This window comes from Notamacropus eugenii, chromosome 2 (assembly GCF_028372415.1).
Source record: "Notamacropus eugenii isolate mMacEug1 chromosome 2, mMacEug1.pri_v2, whole genome shotgun sequence".
NCBI classification, from domain to species: Eukaryota; Metazoa; Chordata; class Mammalia; order Diprotodontia; family Macropodidae; genus Notamacropus; species Notamacropus eugenii.
Window position 1 is genome coordinate 95933074 of NC_092873.1, and position 19333 is coordinate 95952406.

General features: G+C 37.1%; 1 protein-coding gene and 1 pseudogene across 3 annotated transcripts in view; one reads left to right on the forward strand and one right to left on the reverse strand.

Annotated features, from left to right (window-relative positions):
- ZFAND3 (zinc finger AN1-type containing 3) overlaps window positions 1-19333 on the forward strand; it is a 382986-nt gene that overhangs the window by 113461 nt on the left and 250192 nt on the right. The window lies entirely within an intron of this gene.
- On the reverse strand, window positions 7558-9659 carry LOC140526058 (ornithine decarboxylase pseudogene; annotated as a pseudogene).

The window sequence follows — 19333 nt, forward strand, 5'->3', positions numbered from 1 at the left end:
TTTAAAGTCCAGTTGCAATTTCAACAGGACACATCAGATATAAATGTCTAAAGGTACAGATTCACTTTTATATTCATATCATGGGGATGGTCTTATTTCACCAATTTCCTCATGCAGATGATTTCAGCAAGTTGTCCTCCAACACTGCTTTTTTTCCTTTTAATCTTTTGATGGATATTTGTATAGGTTTTGGCCACTAACCGTGGTTGTTCCGCAGCGCTCTCTGGGCCCGCTTTTGTTCTTCCTCCATACTGTTTCACTAGGTGATCTAATTAGTTTCCATGGATTCATTTATCTCTTTGCTAATCACAGGTCTTAACCAATCTGCTGAACTCTAGCCTCACATTTCCAACTGCTATTGGACATCTTAAAATGAATGTACCATAGACCTCTTAAATGCAACATGTCCATTCCTGAACTTAATATCTTTTCCCCAAATTCCTCCCCCTTTTTAAAACTTCCATATTATTGTTGAAGATCCTACTGATGGAGTTTGAAAGGTGGGGAGATTCAGGAACTCCTCAAGGACTAGAGTACTGGATAGGGTTGTCAGGAATGAATTCATGGACTCAGGCATTCTTGAAGTTAAGTTGACAAAGATTTATTGTTACACTTTTCAGCAGGCAAGAGGTCTTAGGAAACCTGCAACCTTAGAGAGGCATTGTTAAAGTTTATATAGGATAAACTGTAGTAAAACATGTGCCAAATATTCTAACTAGGTGATTCAAGGTGGAATTAGGGAATGGTTAAGGAGTGGTCAGTTCTTAAAGGAACATGCACTTTTAGTATCTACTGTGCAGGAGTTTTATCGGGAAATAGCCCCAGGGGGGGACTTCCTGGAGGTGTTATTTTAGGCCTGCAAGGTCACTAAGTCAACTAATGGTCTGGGCTGACAGAAAAATACCCAGGCTGCTCCCATCAATGTCCTGTTTTGACAAGATATTCATATGTCTAGGACTGGGATGCACATAATGAGGAATCAGGGATGCACTGATAGTCCAGTGAATAGTAAATGTCTTTATGAGTTTGTACACAGTCATTTCAGCCATTATACAGCCAGTTTAAACTAATAAATTCTATAGGTGCAGCTGGCTACTGTATCAGGAAGAGAGAGAAATGTTTGGGTAGGGCATCCTGTCCTAGAGCTGGGGAGAACTGGCAGGGATAATGTTTGAGGCTAAGGAGAAATATGACTTTGGAATTGGGGTCCAAGCACAGGCACCCAAGCATCCCATCACCACCATCCTTCCAAGTCATTTGCCAAGGCCTGTTGATTCTATATTTGCAACATCTCTCACATATTCCTATTTCTTTCATCTGACAGTGCCACCACTCTAGAGCAGGCCCTTATTGCCATCCCTGCTTGTGGGTCTCCTGTGCCTCAGGTTCCTCCAGTCCTGTCCATCCTCCATTCAGCTGCCAAAGTGGTTTTTGTAAAGTACAAATCAGAACATGCCACCCTTCATCCCCTACTTAGTGTAAAGTTCAATATTTCTTCATCACATATAGAATCACTTATAAAATGCTCTGTTTTACATTCAAAGCCCTTCATAACTTGGCTTCACTCTCACTTTTGAATCTTTTTAAACCTTATACCTCTCCCCCTCCACCTCCCTGCCCCTGCCCAACATACTCTTTGATCCAGTGACTCTGGCCTCCTTGCTTTCCCTCACACAAGATACTCTATCTTCAGACTCTAGGCATTTTCCCTGGCTGGCCCCCATGTCTGGAATTCTCTCCCTCCTGATTGATGTTTTCTGGCTTTTCTGTTTTCCTTCAAGTCTGTAACAGCAAGCAAAGTAAAATCTTTGTTATTTTTCTGGATTGAATTTTAACCAGTCTGATATGTACATGTGGGCTCTAGTCAAATCAGATACTGAGAAGAACTGTATATAAAGGGAGCTGATGTTGAGAAAGCAGACCTGAAAACCTGCCTTGAAATGGGTGTGCCAGTTGAAAGAGGAGAGCTGGAAGGAGTCTGGGAGGGGAGCTCTAATGGCAGAGACTTGCTGAAGGAGTCTCTGAACTTGGAAAGCAAATAGAGCTGTAGGGCAGAAACATGCCCATGAGGCTTAGGCTCTTTTGAGACCTGTTAAAGTGAACTGAGGTAACACAGAGCCTCTGGACTTGGAAATCAAGGTGCTGGTACCGTGTGTCAGTATCGTTGTTGTCTGTTGAGCTTTGTTTTCCCGGAGGCAGAAGCTGTGGAGTGGAGCAATCCTCCTGAGCTGAGACATGGAACAGGAACTAAGAGTTAACTACGTGTGAATCCAGGCAAGAGAGTCACAAGAGGTCAGCCCACAGGAAGAGCCGTGGGACTTGGATGTCAACCTGGAGTTAAGATGAAAGAGGACTTTCCTTGGACACTTGATATTGATTAAGGATGTTGCTGTGAATGTCATACTTTACTTTATTGAACAATGTTTAGTTTATTACTGAATAGAGAGTTCATTATACTCTGCAATTAGACCATTGAAATTACTCACAGCAGCAGTCCTCAGCTGTGCTGCCATGGTTGATGTTACAAAGTCTCAGCTACAATCCTACCTTCTACAGGAAGCCTTTCTTGATTCTTTAATACTAACACCTTCCATCTGTTAATTATTTTCAGTTTAATCATGTAAATGTATATAAATAAAAAATAATACAAAACACATATACATAAATACACACATGCACATACATCATCTTCTTTGTACATAGTTTTCATGTTGTCTCCCCCATTATACCATGTACTCAATCAGTGCAAAGACTGTCTTTGTCTTTTGCCTTTCTTTAAGCACATTGCCTTGCACATAGTAGCTCTTAATAGTGTGTACTGACTGACTGGTTGTGAAACATTAAAATACATTAAAATTTTAGTATATGAAGAGCAAAAAAGAAAGTAGTCATGATAAATGTTTATTGACTGATTGACAATAGTAACAAAACTGTCCTTGTTTCCCTTTATGAGCTTCATTTTACTCTCTTCTGTTTTTTAGCATTTCATTGATGATCACTTTCCACCAACTCTCCCTTGTAACTAGTGTAATTAAGCCAAAAAAAAAAATCAACGCATTGTCTTTGTGTGAAACCATGTCTCATTCTTTACCTCTTATCCTTTATTTCTCTACAAGATATGGGAAGAATTCTTTGTCATCCCTTTTCTCTTAGATGCAGCTAGGTAGCCCAATGGATAGAGCTCTGGACCTGGATTTGGGGAGATCTGAGTTGAAATACTTTATAGCTGATTGACCTCAGGCAGGTCCCTTAACCACTGTCAGCCTCAGTTTCTATATCTGCAAAATGGGGATAATAATAGCATCTGCCCCCCAAGGTTATTGTAAGACTCCAATGAGATAATATTTGTAAGATTCTGTCCATGATTGAAAGTACTGTATATTGTTATTATTATTTTGAAGTCATGATTGGTCACAATCCTGAAGTCTTTTCTATACATTATTATATATTATTAATATCTTTGTGTAAATTATCCCAGTTCTGCTTGTTTTGCTCTCTTTATCAATTCATATAACTCATGACACGTGTCTTTGAATCTGTCCCATTTATTGTTCTGGTACAATAATATTTCATTATATTTATATGTTTACACGTATGTACATAAACATGCATAAGATGTACAGATACATGCATACACATGTGTGATGTGTATGCATGTATGGTTTTAGTCATGTTTGACTCTTCATGATGCTATTTTTGGGATTAAGGGGATTTTTTGGTAGATACTGGAGTGGAGTGGTTTGCCATTGCCTTCTCTAGCTCATTTTATACATGAGGAACTGAGGCAAACAGGGTTAAGTGACTTGGCCCAGGATCACACACTTAAGTGCCTAAGGTGAGTCTTCCTGATTCTAAGCCCAGTGTTCTTTCTATCCATTGAGCCACTGCCACTGTGCCACCTTAGCTGCCCTACCTAGCCACCCTATATATTTACATACCCTCCACATCCTATATATACACCGTGTGTGTGTTTTTATGTACCATAACGCCATAATATTTTTAGCCAATGCTCAGTTAATGGGCACCCATTTTTTTCCCATTTCTTTGCTACAACAAAACCTACTGTTGAGAAATATTTTAGCATATTCCTGATATTTTTTACTTATTAGGATATGTGCCTATGCCTAGCTGTGGTATAAGTTTAGCTGATTTTGGAATAGAGTTTCAAATTGTTTTCTTGAGTGTTTGAACCAATTCATAGCTCAACCAGCAGTGTGTTATCCTGTTCTCCAGCAGCCCCTCCAACAATTACCATTTTCCTCTTTTGTCGTCTTATCCATCTAATGGATGTGTGGTGGATAACTATTTATTTATACCAAGTAATAGAAATGGTTCTGCCATAGCCCTGGGTCAGATGAACTGCTAAATTTAGCGTAACAAAAAAGTTTCAGATTCTAAACTTTTTCATAATTTGTTTTAGGAAGAAATTGTACCACACTGAACATCTTTAAATTAAGGCAGCATTGAACCCTTTTTTAGAGATGGACATTTGATCTGTCAGAATGTATCAAGAGGTACTGGATTCAGTTTGAGGAAACTCAACAGTAAAGATTTTTCTAATTGAAGCCTATGGAAAGATGGGCTTTGAGTTGATGAAAATTTATTTCTATATATATTTCTTTGAGAATAACAGTTTTTTTACATTGACTTTTGAAAACTATGCCTATTTTGTTGATGATTCAAGGAGGAAGATAAAATACTTAAAAAGCAAAATGCCTTTGCTCTAGATAAAAATGAAGGGTTAGGAAAGAATTTAGAATGCACTAGATGACTCCAGAAAAGCAGTTGTGATAATGCTTCAGACAGCAAAAACAAATATTTCTCACATAAAAAGAGATAAACGCAGAAAATACATTACACTCTAAAGAATCATTGTCAACAAATCGATATCTCAGTATTTAAACTTAAATTCTCCCAATGTGTAGGAAAAATTAACTGAATTTTAAGAAGGCATAGACTATAATACAATAGTCACTGAAAATTTTAAAGGTCCCATCTTGAATTTTGACAAATTTAACAGAAAAGTAAAAGAAAAGGAACAAATATAGAAATGAACAAATTGCTGGAGAAACTGGAAGGTAGCTAAGAGAGTTTTGACATCTAAATGAAACTGCTAAAGTATGGGTTTCACAGTATTCATACAAAGCTTTTGCAAAACCAACTGTATTGGGGTACGGAGAGTTGGCAAATACATGTAAAAAGGCAGAAATAGTAAATACATCCTTTATAGACCACAACACAATAAAAATATAGCAATCACTCCAGAGAACACAAACACAGGCAATAGTAGAAAGGCAAATCCCACTCTAAATATCTGCAGAATGCATAAATATTTGGGATCAGTCTTCCACAGAACAGGAGAAACTTTTATAGATTCAACTAAAAGTGCTCTTTACAGGAATAAGGAGCTGCTTAACTATCTGGAGGAATATTCAGTACTTGTGGCTGGGGCGGGCCAATATGATAAAAAAGATGATATACCCAAGGATCCCTTATAGTTTTAGTGCTGTACCACAAATGCTGTTAATGCCTTACACAACCTCTTGATTTTTACAGACAGATGGATAGTAGTGTTATTCTAGAGTTGAATAGATAGTGATTTTAAATATTAAGAAGTAGCTCTTGCAAAGAATTTTCACTAACATTCAGAAAAAACTGAGTAATGCTCAAAGTTGAGTTTTGAGACAATAAAACCAAACCACATTTCCCTGGATAAATTCTACTGGGATGATTTCCTTGAAGAAAAAAATAGCATTGGACTGCATTTGGAAGACCTAAGTACATATCCTTGATTTGATACTTCCTAAATATGTGGTTTTCTATATAAAAAAAAATATTTTTAACCTATAAAATGAGAATAATACTTTTGCTACTTATCTCACATGGTAGTTAGTCAGCAAAGTGCTTTGTAAAATAAAACTATATAGTTCACCAGTATTCTCAGAAGACTGTAGTGGGAGATCATTTTTTTCCTCTGCAAAAACAATGTGCATCAGGTGAAAGTTTATCTTTGTGGAAGTGAAAATGAACAATTATCTGTTTTTCTTTTCTTCTTGAGCAAGTGGTCTTGAGTTTTTGCCCTTCCACCTCAATTTGAGGTTTACTTTATTTGCCTCCCTCAGAAAGGAAATCAGTGATAGAATATGCTTGATGGCAGATGCTGAGTCTGGCGTTATTGCTAGATTGAAAAATGATAGCTATTTCTGTCAGTTTGACCATCTACTCTTGGACTGTACTTGTTTTAGTACTATTTTTTCCACCCTCAGTAAACAAACTCTTGATCAGTAGTGACAGTATTGCCTAACCACATGAAAAAAAAAAACCAGGTCAGGTTGATCCTGGTGTAGATAAATAACCTTTTATTTCACTCTGATACATTCTCTGTATCTGTCAGCAAGGCCAGTGCATCACTTAGTGGCAGTTTTGCTTAATATTTAGTGCAGAAAGCTCTTGAGAAATCATTTACAAACTGTCTTTTGACAGTTCTGCTTACTTTATTTGTTATCTGAGGATGAGGGATGAGAAGGGTTCTGTATTGCATTTAGAGACATTTCTAATTGAATACAAAACATCTAGGAAAACTGCAAAGTTTTTGAAGTGGAAGATCACTGGCAGCTTACCTACTGGCACCTAAAGTAGGTCTGTGGCCTATGAGAGAGTCTTTGAAAGAAAGGAAATACTTGATTCATATGTATTCATAAATATTTTAAGTGTGCCATTGTTGAACAGCTTCAGTTTGTTCTGAGCTTCATTTCTCCCCTTAATATTCTGGGCACATTCCATTCATGCCTTAGTATTTCTATATGTGTTTGACCAGTGTAGTTGTATTGTCGTCAGCTGAGAGGCTACTAGGTACTATTCAGATAACCAGCACTGCCCCTCAAGTCTGTGAATTTGGATTGATTATTCTCTAATTCTGCTATTTAAGACTTCCCAGAATGTCTCTGCATGTTTTAGATAGAAATAAATGTAGACTATTTAGTGTGTAGATTTAGAAACAAAGATTTGGGGGACCTTGGAAGCACCATGCCAACATGTGTCAGAGAGAAAGAAGGACGGAAGAGACGAAAGAGAGCTAGCTGCAACCAAGGGAGGCCTTTTGAAGTAAAATGTAAAGGTTAGATTTTATGTATTTGTTCCTATCTGAGCTTCATGTGGCACAGCAGAAATTCATTCACTTTACAGAGTTTGTGTTTCTGGAACAGCTGACATTGTTAGTACTTTTGTCCTCTGCTCAGCTCCACCCTGGTATTGGAGAAAAATGACATATTCTACATTTTCAAGACCTTTCCTTATATGTTTTTGCAACACAAGGAAAATAGCCCTTAGCAAAAAGATAATTACTTCAATTTGAGCATGTACTTTTTTTTTTTAAGTAAAAGCAAACTTTTTTTACTATATAATAATTACAATGATTTTTCCTTATAATTTTCTTTTCTCATTTTAAACTTTACAAAATGTTTGGTTATTAAAATGCATATTGATTTATATACTTACCTTTTAATATAAGAAAGATTAGCCAAAAAGATAATTGCAGTCTCTTCAGTTCTTTGGGGCTTGAATTTTTCTTTTTTTTTTTTATTTCAATATACTTTTATTTTAAAACAGGTCACAACACTAAGCTCATTCCCATTCTGCCATTTTACAAGCTACAAATGCTTGCTTTTAGCAGCTGAGGGACAGTCTTTAGAAGCATATTTGAAATGTGAATAAAAATCCATATAAAACAAATACTCAAATAGTTTCCGTAAGAACACAGATAAGTGTGACTTCATCTCTTAGTCTTCCATATTGTTGCATTTTTGTTTGCATTATTGTTGCAACCCTATTCTTAAAACATTTAACTCTAGCAGGAATTAAGTTAATGGTCCCCCAAAATGCTCTAAATTCAAGGTAAACTTGCAATTAATGGCTACTAACAGCATCTGTGCATTAATACTAGCTGAAGTACAAGTTGTTGAGTGATGTTCCATTCCACTTTCCCAAGCACAAGATATGGCAAAGTGTTGATATCCTGACCCTCTACTTCTGCCAGAAAACCTTGGTTCTTGATTTGTTACATGCATTGCCATGCTGGCCTAGACATCACATAATAGATAATATGTGTCTGGAATCCATTGAAAGTAGAAGCAGCAGCATCAGTATAAGCACCCATGTTTTCAGAGCATCCAATCTCCCACATGCATTTCTGGTAAATCACAGTGTTCAACAGTTCAATCAAGGCCATCACATGTTGGTCCCCATATGCTACATGAGTAATACTTCTCATCTGGTTTGGGTCTCTTTTGTAGAATAGATTTAACATGAGCATGATCAAACAGGATACAATTAAATGATCCATATACTCCAACATTTACATAGTACATAAAGGTTTGGTCATTTGCATCATCTTCATCATCAGAACCTATCCTTTCGATACAAGTTTTTTGGCAGTGATGTTAACTGCAAGCGTGAAAGCTGATGCAACATAGTATCTGCCTGGTTCAGCTATGATTCTCACTCCAGAGGCAGAAGGAAAATACTTGTCCAACGCTGGATTAATTACACTCAAGATCTCTTCAGATTTTAAGTTTTACATCTTCAGAACCAGGAAAGCCACCACCAATATCAAGAAGATACATGTTGAAACCAAACTCCACCCCCATGTCAAAGACACATCGAGCATCAGACACTGCTTGGACGAAGGTTTCTGGATCAGTACAACCACTTCCCACATGGACACTGACTCCAATAACATCAGTATTCAGTTCCTTTGCTCGCTCAAGAAGCAGCCTACAAATTTTGAGAGTAGCACCAAATCTAAAATTTAGACGACAGACAGCTTTGGAGTCATCAGTGGCAATCATCAAAACCAGCTTTGCTTTTGGATGAGCTCTGGCAACGTTCATTAGCTCTACTTCTCTATCAAAAGTCATCATTTGTACTCCATTGTTGGCAGCATACTTAATCTGTGACACTTGTTTGCATGGATTTGCATAGATTATCCTCTCTGGGGGCACCCCAAGACTTTGTAGTAATTGTATTTCAGTCTTGCTAGCACAATCAAATCCTGCTCCTAAAGCTGTCTTCACTACAGCTTTGCTGTCATTACATTTAACAGCATCAAAAGGAGTTACTTGAGGAAGAGCTTTGTACCATCTCAGATGTTTCTTTAGGATGTCACCAAGGTCAGCAACGTAGAAGACATCTTTATCATCAGAAGAAACTTCATTAATTTTCTGGTCCAGAATATCTTTAGCAGTAAAGCCTTCATCAAGGAAACTCAAGTTAAATTCACCAGTGCTTAAAGTTGTCCATGGTTTCTTGGTGTTCCTCTGAAGTGCAACAAAACGGAAAACTAAGAGATGGAATTTGAAGACAGGGTATTTCCAGCTTTACACCGAAGGTGGTTCTCCAGGAAGACAAAGTCCTGTGAAATACAAAGCTACGATTGTACCTTCGGTGCAGCCGTTGCACTGGACGTTCTTTTAAAGGGCATGGACTGAGTGGGCAGACCCCATGGAGATGCTCCGGATGAAGGGAATTCGACGGCTACGACGCCTTCCCCCCAACCTCCGCCGCCGTTCAGCCACCTCCTGCCCAGCCGCAGGAGCCGCGCCGAGCTGCCGGCCCGAGGTGGCACGAGAGCTGGTGGCAGAGGAGCTAGCGGCGGCGGAGGCTGAAGGGGTCTGACTGGGGCTTGAATATCTTCAAGCCTTATCAAGGGACTGATTTCTGTTTCTTTGGAAAATAGTTTTAAAGAGTTGTGCAGCATTTCTGGTTGATTTGAATCCTGAATACAATTCTTTTTTTTTATGCTTTTGCTCAAGAGTCTTTACTCTTTCAAGTTTTACCCTCATTCGTTAAGTGGGAGTAAAGTGTAGCTAATTGTTTTATCTTATTCACTTGGCAACCTAGTCCTCTGTTTGAGGAGTTATAATCCCAGTAGCAAGTACAAAAAGAAGTAGGATCTTTATGAAGATTAGTTTTGTAACTGTATTTTTTTTTTTTTGATGCTTTGCCAGGCTGTAGTCAGTCAACAATCATTAAACATCCAGCATATACTTAGGCCTGTGCCAAAGCACTGGGGATACAAAAAATGACAAAAGATAGTCCTTGCTCTCAAAAGATAGGTCATCCACTCTCAAGTCCCCCTTTGGAGTGGGATGGGAAATAAAAGGTTACTTAATTTTTTTACTTAGCAAAATATAAAAATATTTGACTAGTGAATATTTAAAATGTGGAACATATGTATATAAATAAAATTTTAAGCATATCAAGTACATGAAAATGTGAAATATATAAATTTTATATGTATGTATAAATATTAAAAATGTCACTTCAGTTCCATATCACAGCCAGTTTTATACGGGAAATAAAAAGAAAGGGAATTTTGGAGATCTTGTCTAGGGAGAAATGAGGGACACAAAACCTTTTGACCTTTAAAGATTAAGTTGCCTTGAAGAAACCCTAAACAGGATAATTGAATAATATGTAAGATAACGATTTGTGCCAACCTTATTATAGATTGAAAGATCAAATATTTTAGTGAGAGGCAACAGTGTATTTGTTAGAATACTGCCATGCATCTCAGGAGTCCTGGGTTTTAGATCCCTTTTCTGCCATATTGCCTAGGAATGTGTGCCCTTGGGCAAGTCACTTTTCCCCATGGTTGGGTTTCCCCTGTGTATAAAATGAAGTGTTCTCAGATAATGAACTTTGTAAGTATAAAATGAGGAACAGGTGTAATTAGTAATTTTTTAGTGTATTAAAAGGTCAGTGCAAATCACCAGTGAAATTGGTGTCCAGAGAAGACATTGTGCTCGTGGTGTACTTCTAGAATATTATATTAGGTTCTAGATACCACATCGTGGATAGCTGGAGAGCACCAGAGGAAGGCAGTCAGAATGGTAAAGAACCATGTGTCCCTGTTAAATGAGGGTTAGTTGAAGAAACTGAGGGTGTTTGAACATGTGTGAACAAAACTGGAGGGAAAGTGGGCAACCAGGGACTTGATAGGGATTAAATTTATCCTCTTTGGCATCTAGAGGACAGAATCGAGAACAATAGACAGAATTTGTAAAGAGACAAATTTAGACTAGATGTCAGGAAAAAGTTCCCAACAATTATAGTTATCTCTCAGTTGAATGAGGTACTTTGGGAGGTAGTGCACTTCCCCTGCTCCTTAGGTCCCCAAGCAAAGTTCAGATAACTAATCATAACCTCACATGTTGTAGTGGGGATTCATTTTCAGTTATTGGTTGAACTAAGGTCCTTCCTTTCTCTAATGTGACTAAATGAATGCTACAGCCTTTTCTGTCTCTAACACCATAATAATAAGCATAATTATTTTTATTGATGACATATTCTGTGAACCCAGAGGAGTTGCATTGGAGGTTGTAACATGGTTATATGGACAACTGCTGCCCAATGTTACCGAGGAAATGAATAGGCATTAATAGTCGATTTCTCAATTTATTTGAACAAGAAGTAATTAAGTGCTTTTATTGTCTTCCTTATACTGTGCTAGGTCCCAAATGCAGATATCTTATTAAAAAACAAAAAAGCAAAACAAAACCCAGGCTTGATTTAATAATCAATAGGGGGAAGTATAACATGATGGAATATATGTTTTACTGTGATCTGGTAGCAGAATATAGGTTAGGGATCATGGAATGGGAGTAGTAGTAAGGAGAGGATAGAAGCAGAGGTCGACTCTTTAATATAGTCCCTAGAGTGGAGGGTTCATTTTAAAATAATAACTGTCAGGAGAGAAGAAGAAATCTCATATAAAAAAGAACCAGTAAGTCTTTGGGTGGTAGTGATGTGGTAAGAGATAGGGAGAAGAAATCTAAAGGAAACAAACCACTTTTATTAGCCAATTGATAGAAGTAGAAAAGTATAGGAAAGGAAACTTTTAAAGCACTTAAGATCAGGCATCTGGGAACTTAGAAGCCACCTAGTCCAATTTCTTCATTTTACAGTTAAAAGAACCACATGGGTAGTCAGTGCTACCTAGAAGTTGCATTTTAACCCAGATTCTCTGACTTTCTGTTGTAATGGCATTTGATTTCAGACTTCCAAATTTTTGAGGGGGTACAGTGGTTGTGGGAATCTACACCTGTTGTTTGATTGGTATAAGAAATTAGAGAGATGAACCTCCCCTTGTCAATACAGGTTGCTAAGTGTTCTTCAATTTTTTGTTTTAGTGAATTGGTGCTTGGAGCCTTATTAATTTTCAGTCTTGTCCAACTCTTTGTTACCCCATGGACCCATCACACACCAGGCCCTTTTATCCTCTACTAACTTTACTCTAATTTTCTGTTCGTTGTTCCATGACATTGTCTATCCATCTCATCCTCTGCCTTCTCCTTTTCCTTTGCCTTTAATCTTTCCTCACATGAGCATCTTTTCCAGTGAAGCTTGTTTTCTCATTATGTGGCCTTTTAGGCTTCAGCTCCAGTATTTGACCTTCCAGTGAATAGTCAAAATTAATTTAAGTATTGACTGATTTGATTTCTTTGCTGTTCAGAAGTGCTTAGGGGGCACTGACAGATTAAATAACTTGCCCTGAGCCATCTAGCCAGTATAGATTCAGGTGGGACTTGAACCCAGGTTTTCATGACTTGACTTCAGGCTTTTTGTCTACTACGCGTATAGAGCAGAAACATAGGAATAGGTAACTGAAAACATGGGATTGAAGTCTAGTGAAAGACTTTGAGTATTTAAATTGAAGTCACTAGAACCAGAGTAAGAAAGTATAAGCTGCTAGAAGTAGGTAGATACATTCATTCATCTTTGAATTTGAGTGTGTAATAAACAGTGACCCAAGAGAGGACCATATCATAGAAGCCAAGAAGACAGTAAATGGTGAGTGTGTGAACAAAAGTAACTCTAGCCCTGATAGTTGGTACAAATATATAAGAAAAAGCCATTCCTCTCTAGATAAGTGGTCAAAAGATATGAAAAAGTGCATTTCAAAAAAAAAAAAAACCCAAACAAACAAATCAAGTGCATTTCAAGAAAACAAAAAATGGAAGCTATTAACATCCTTTTGAAAGAATGTTCCAAATTGTTATTATTAAGAAATGTCAATTACAATGACTCTGAATTTTGTCTCACACCCATCATAGTATCAGAGAAGATAATATTAAATATTAGAGGAGCATGGTAAGACAGACATGACAATCACTGTTGGTAAAGCTGTGAATTGGTTTAACTGTTCTGGAAAATAATTTGGAATTGCATCCAAATATTTATTAAAGTGCCTGTACTTTTGACCCAGTGAAACGGAACTTAGTATCTTTCTCTCAAACCTTGACCCAGTAAAAAAAGAACTTACTATCTATCTTCCAAACCCTTACCCCACCCCTCTTCTATCTCCCTATTACTGTGGAGAGCAACACTGCCCTCCTAGTTGCTCAGTTGCAACCTAGGTGTCACCCTGGATGTCTCTCACCCTCCATATCCAAGCTTTTGCCAAAGCCTGTTGAATTTACCTTTGCCATGTCCCTCAATATACCCTCTTCTCTCCTCTGACTCTAGCAACACTCTAGTGCAGGCCTTCATTACCTCATGTCTGTACTACTGCAAGGACTGCTGTTGAGTCTGTCTTTCTAAGTCTCCCCACTCTAATCCATCCTCCATTTAGCCAGTAAAGTGATTTTCCTAAAACAGATCGTGTCACGTTCACTTCTCCTCCCACCCAATATTTCCCCTTTTATTTAATAGATTTTAGTGGCTTCCTTTTGCTTCCAGATTCATATATAAAATGTTCAGAATTTAATACTCTTCATAACCTAACCCTCTCCTATCTTTCTAATCTTCTTACATCTTACTCTCTGACATGTACTCTCTGATCCAGTGACACTGGCCTCCTGGCTGTTCTGCAAACAAGACATTCCATCACTCTGCTCCAGGTTTTTTTCTGGCCATCACCCAAGCCTGGAATGCTCTCCCTCTTCTTCTCTGACTGCTAACCTTCTTGGCTTCTTTTAAGTGCTAATTAAAGTCCCACCTTCTACCTGAAGCCTTCCCTAACTCCTCTTAATTGCAATGCCTTCCCTCTGTTAATGATTTCCTGTTTATCCTATTTAGATTACTTTGTATATATTTGTATGTTTTCTCCCCCATTAGTTTGTAAGCTCCTGAAGGGCAGCGACTGTCTCTTCCTACCTCTTTTTGTGTCCCCTGTACTTAGCATTGTACTGGCACATAGTACTTAATAAATGTTGATTGATTGATACCACTACTAGAGCTTTAAGTGTCTATTATGTACTTGGAAAGAAACAAAAGCCTGTGTGCTAAAGGGGTTTCCATTCTGTCCGGAGAAACAACGTATACATGTGTGAATAGACAGAAAATATGTATCAAGTTAATATAAGGTAATGTGTAGTGGTGAATGGATGCTGTGGAGGTATGGGGGAAGTAGGCATATACTCCAAGGAGGTTAAAAGAGGGAAGTCCCACATAGAGAAAAAGATTTGTGGTACTCCCTTTTGTAGTAGAAAAGAAACAGAAAAAAAGTGAATGCCCATCAGCACAAGAAATGATTAAGCAAATCATAGTATATGAGCATTATATTTAATATATGATTACACTGTAATAAATCCCAAAAAGGAAGATTTCCAAGAAATTTGGCAAGACTGATGAAAACGATGTCAAGTGAAATTCCCAAAACCAGGTGGACAATTTACATGTTTACCACAATAGTATAACAGAAAAAATTGGAAGACTTCAGAAGATGAATCACATTGGTAACTAATCAAATCATGATTTCAACAGAACTGGAGGTGAAGCATACTTTTACTGCTTCTGCAGAGAGGTGGTAGACTAGAGGTGTAAAAAGAGGCATACGCTTTTGGATATGTTCAGTGTGTTGATTTGTTTTGTTTGACTGTTCTTTTAAAAAATAATAACTTTCTGAAAAATTTTAAAAAATACTTATTTTTATATCTGCTATATTTTCTCCTAGAGGGCTATCCTTTATAAAAAAAATATGCAAAAATAAAGTTCAGTAAAACCAAAGAACATAAAGAATGGTTCATACCTGTGGACCATCACTTCTACAAAGGAGTGAGGAAGAAGAGAAGGAGGTGTCTCACATCTCAACAACAAAGCAATCAAAATAGAGTACTATGAAAATATAATGACCTCAAAAAAGAGACTACTTATTTGTTATAAGGAAAAAGTACTATGGGATGACTACCCCAATATGGGTTAGTCAGAAGTGGCAGTGATGTTTTAAAAAAAGATGACCAGTGAAACTTTTTAAAGGTAAAACAGAATGAACCCTGAAGCATGATGTCTTTTGATGTCCTCTAAATAGTCTGAGTAATATGTATTAAGTAGAGAATTTGTTTTTAGGAAACCTTAGGAATCCCCTCTAAGAGTACTTTTCAACAGTAATTGTTGTTGATAGATATGGGTGACAATAAACTTCTGTACCTGTGTGTATCTTTTAAAAGTAAGATATCAGTAGGTAAGTTTCCCTGTACAACTGAATTACTGATTCCCATGCTGTTTTTAGTATTTGGGTCTCTTGAAGTTGATTGTGAGTATTTTTCATTGTTTTGCTAATGATTCAGTGATCTGCCCTTTATCTTGTCCCTTAGGAAAGTATTTTCTCTTTTTCCTATAAGTAACCAAACTACTTAACTATTCTTCCCAGGGTAAATCTGGTAGTTATAAATAAAAATGTTTTACTACCGAAGCAGAACTGTCATAATACAAACCAATCATCTGAATTATAGGAAACAATTTAAGTGTAGTAGTAGAGAATATTAAATTTTTTCATTGGAATTTTGGTTAATTAAGGGTTGGCTACTACAAGAATAAAGGGGTAACACATTCATGGAATGAAAATATAATTGTTAGCTTCTTTCTGTCTAAGAAATCTGGTAATGCAAGAAAACTAAGTTTGTGGTTGTCAGCAAGAAGGTATGATCCTCTCTTGGGTATTTGTCAGTGCTTTCACACACCAGTACAGTGATCCATATGCTTAGATTGAAATTGTAAAATACACTTTTCAAAAGAGTGTAATTTCTACCAAATGAGAGCAGTGATTTAAAAGGTAATAAGATTATAGTAAACATTCTGAACAGAATAATTTATGCATATGCCTGTGCAAAAAAGGGAAATATATTTTGCATATATACTGTAGTGTGTTATAATCTATGACTTCTCTGTGTATTTAATACAAAAGTATTATACACAAATAAGAGAACTTTGAATCAGTGATAGAGAAGGCAGAATTTAAATTTCGTTTTCTAGGATGCATTTAAAGTGTGGTTAAAAATTATTTAAAAATTGGTATGACTTTATAATATGTATTGTTTAGTGGTGGATCAGATTTCACCAATTTGTACGTCAAAACTAGATTTTTTTTCCCCACTCCTAGTGTTGAGTTGATGAGTCCGTTATCTGAGTGTGAATCCACTTTGTCTACCTCATAGCAGTACCTCACTGCCGCTAATTAAAAATTCTACATAAAAAATATCTCTAGTGTAGGACTAGTCAGCCTCAATACTTGTCATCCAAGCTTTTTTTCAGGGGGTTGTGGGATATGTAGAAAACAAAATAGATATTTCTCTAAGAAAGACTATTGAATTAACAAATACCTGTTTTTCTTGTTCACATGATCACAATCTGTAATTTCTCTTCATTAGCTCACACTTGGCATGCTATCAGAATGGACAAAATTTGGCATATATTAAGACCAAATATAGTACCACTCAATAACCCACAGTTTAAAAAGGTTATATTAATTATTGCTTTAAGCAAAGACATGCTAAAAGACAGAAGGCTACTTAGAAAACTATTTAAGTGTGAACTGAGAATTCCCACACTGGAGTCTTTCATAGCAAATGAGTAACACAAAACATATCTGGCTAAATGAGACTTCCCAGAAACACAGGATCATAGATTTAGATCCAGAAGGAAAGGGACCTTTGAAATCATCTAGTCTAACCTCCTTATCTAAGAGAGAACCTGAGAAGGGCAAGTCACCCAAGTAGTAAATGGCAGAGTTGGGATCTGAACCCTTAAATCTTTTCACTGTTACCTCTACCCTGGATTTTCATGGTATCTTCTGTTTAATAACAAAGTAAAACTTAAAAGAGGGTTGGGCTGTGCAGAAAAGTGAGATCTCTCAGTTTCTTTTAGATTACTCATACAAATACAGATTGGGGAGACTTTACAAAACATGTCACCCAACCAATTGTTTTTCAGAGAAAGACTAGAGGCCAAATTACTACACAAAGGCAAGAAAATGCGCACACACGCACACACACACACAGCGACACACCCACCCGCACACGCACCCACACACCCCTTGAGTACTTGTTGTTGTCACTGTCAGAATTTTTTGACCTACATATAAATTACTCTTGGGGAAGGGGAAGGTAGAGTGACTTTTTTTAGAAAAGGGGATCAGGGAAATCTTGGTTGTGCTGGCTTCCTTATGGAATATGTTAAAATATAACACTTTTAATTTTACTGTTTTAATCAATATGATTCATTGTAGCCCAAGTTAAAACAGTAGTCCATATATCAAACTTATGCTCTCTAAGATTAATGAGCACCAACAAAAAATGTTGTTTAAACATTAACAGTGTAGTTTCTATCTCCTGTGATGACAGTTTTCTTCAGATGTATTTGTTGTAGTCTCATTAAAGCAGCAGCATTAATATTAGGACTGCAAGACTGAGCCAGTTTGGAATTTCTCTATTCATGCTTGTGAATGTAATCATGCTATAAGCATTTGCTTTTTACCATATCTATGCTTAAAACAATACCTAACACAACCTTTCTTTCCTGTAGGTTGTTGAGAGTTGAGGTGTTTTTACCTTGATATTTGCCAAATAACTATTCTGATAGCATTGATAAAGTATGTAGTTGATAGTTATTTAGCATAAAAAGAAGCCTAAGTTGCAGATATATCAAAAGTTCTTTTATGTTTTTCACAGAGTTTGCTTTTTTACTATTTTACATTATTCAAACTGGTCTATGAGAAACCAAGTGCTATGACTCCTCTCTAAAAGTCATTATAGTCTTTATTCCCTTGCTAAATAGAAACATTCAGTTCTAAAGGTAAAAATAGTGTTGCAGCCTGTTGTTTTTATTTTTAAAAGGTTTATTGATGCCTTTTGTTTTTATACCAGTTAGTTCATGACATTTCTGCTTACTGACTTCTTTTAAGTTCCAACTAAAATCTTGTCTTATACGGGAAGCCTTTCCATTTAATCCACCTTCATTTTAGGACTTCCCTCTCTTCTTTCCTGTTCCCCTTTCCCCTCTTAAAATACTCCACATGGCTTGTTCATATGTATTTGTTTGCCTATTGTCTCCCCCATTAGATTGTGAGCTCCTTGAGGGCAGGTACTGTGTTTCCTTTTCTTACTTGTATCCCCAGAGCATAACACGCCTGACACGTAGTAGATGCTTAATGTTTATTGACACTGACCTACTGATCTCTTTTGTAACAAAAACAACAAAAAAAGAAAATTGATATCTAGAGACAGTGTGGGCACCATTTCATACTCATGAATCTCAGGCCCTCTTGTCAGACAAGTTTGTTTCATTACCCACTTTTGAGGATAAAGATTGGTCATTACAATTAATCAGAATCCAGCTGTCTTTTTTCTGTTGTTTTCATTAGCATTATTTTTAGTAATTATGCATGTTGCTCTTCTAGTTATGCTTATTTTGCTCTGCATCACAAATCTTCCCATGATTTTCTGAATTCCTCATATTTGTTGTTTCCATCTTACTCATTTTGTGTGTGTGTGTGTGTGTGTGCGTGCGTGTGTGTGTGTGTGTGTGTAGACACACATATATAAAATCTCCTTCCCACTAGCAACCTGGACTCTGCCTCTGATAAGTGAATTTTGCTGGGAGTAGGGGAGATTCTACTCTGCTGTGGTACATGCTCTACTACATGGACCTATCACCCCCCCCCCTTTATCTCCCCACAGGTAAGATAATTCTACCTCTGGGTACCTTACTTCCAGTAGGTGAGTTTTTGCCTTATTTATCAGAACTATTTCTATGCCCAGTCCTTCTGCCCTCTCCTCTCCCACTTTCGATTATGAGCTGTTTTCCCCCACCTCCACCCTACCCCCCAGTAGAATATAAACTCCTTGTGAACAGGAACTGTTTTGTTTCCTTTTATTTGTTGTATCCTTTGAGCTTAGCCTGATAACACACTGTCCATCCATCCATCTGTCCATCTGTCCATCTATCCATCTATCCATCCTCCCTCCATTCTTCAATTGTTAGGTGCCTACTTGCGGTTCTATAACTTTTTTCTTCTGCTTTTTGAGAGTCTTCACAATTTCCCTTGTAGTCATATTCT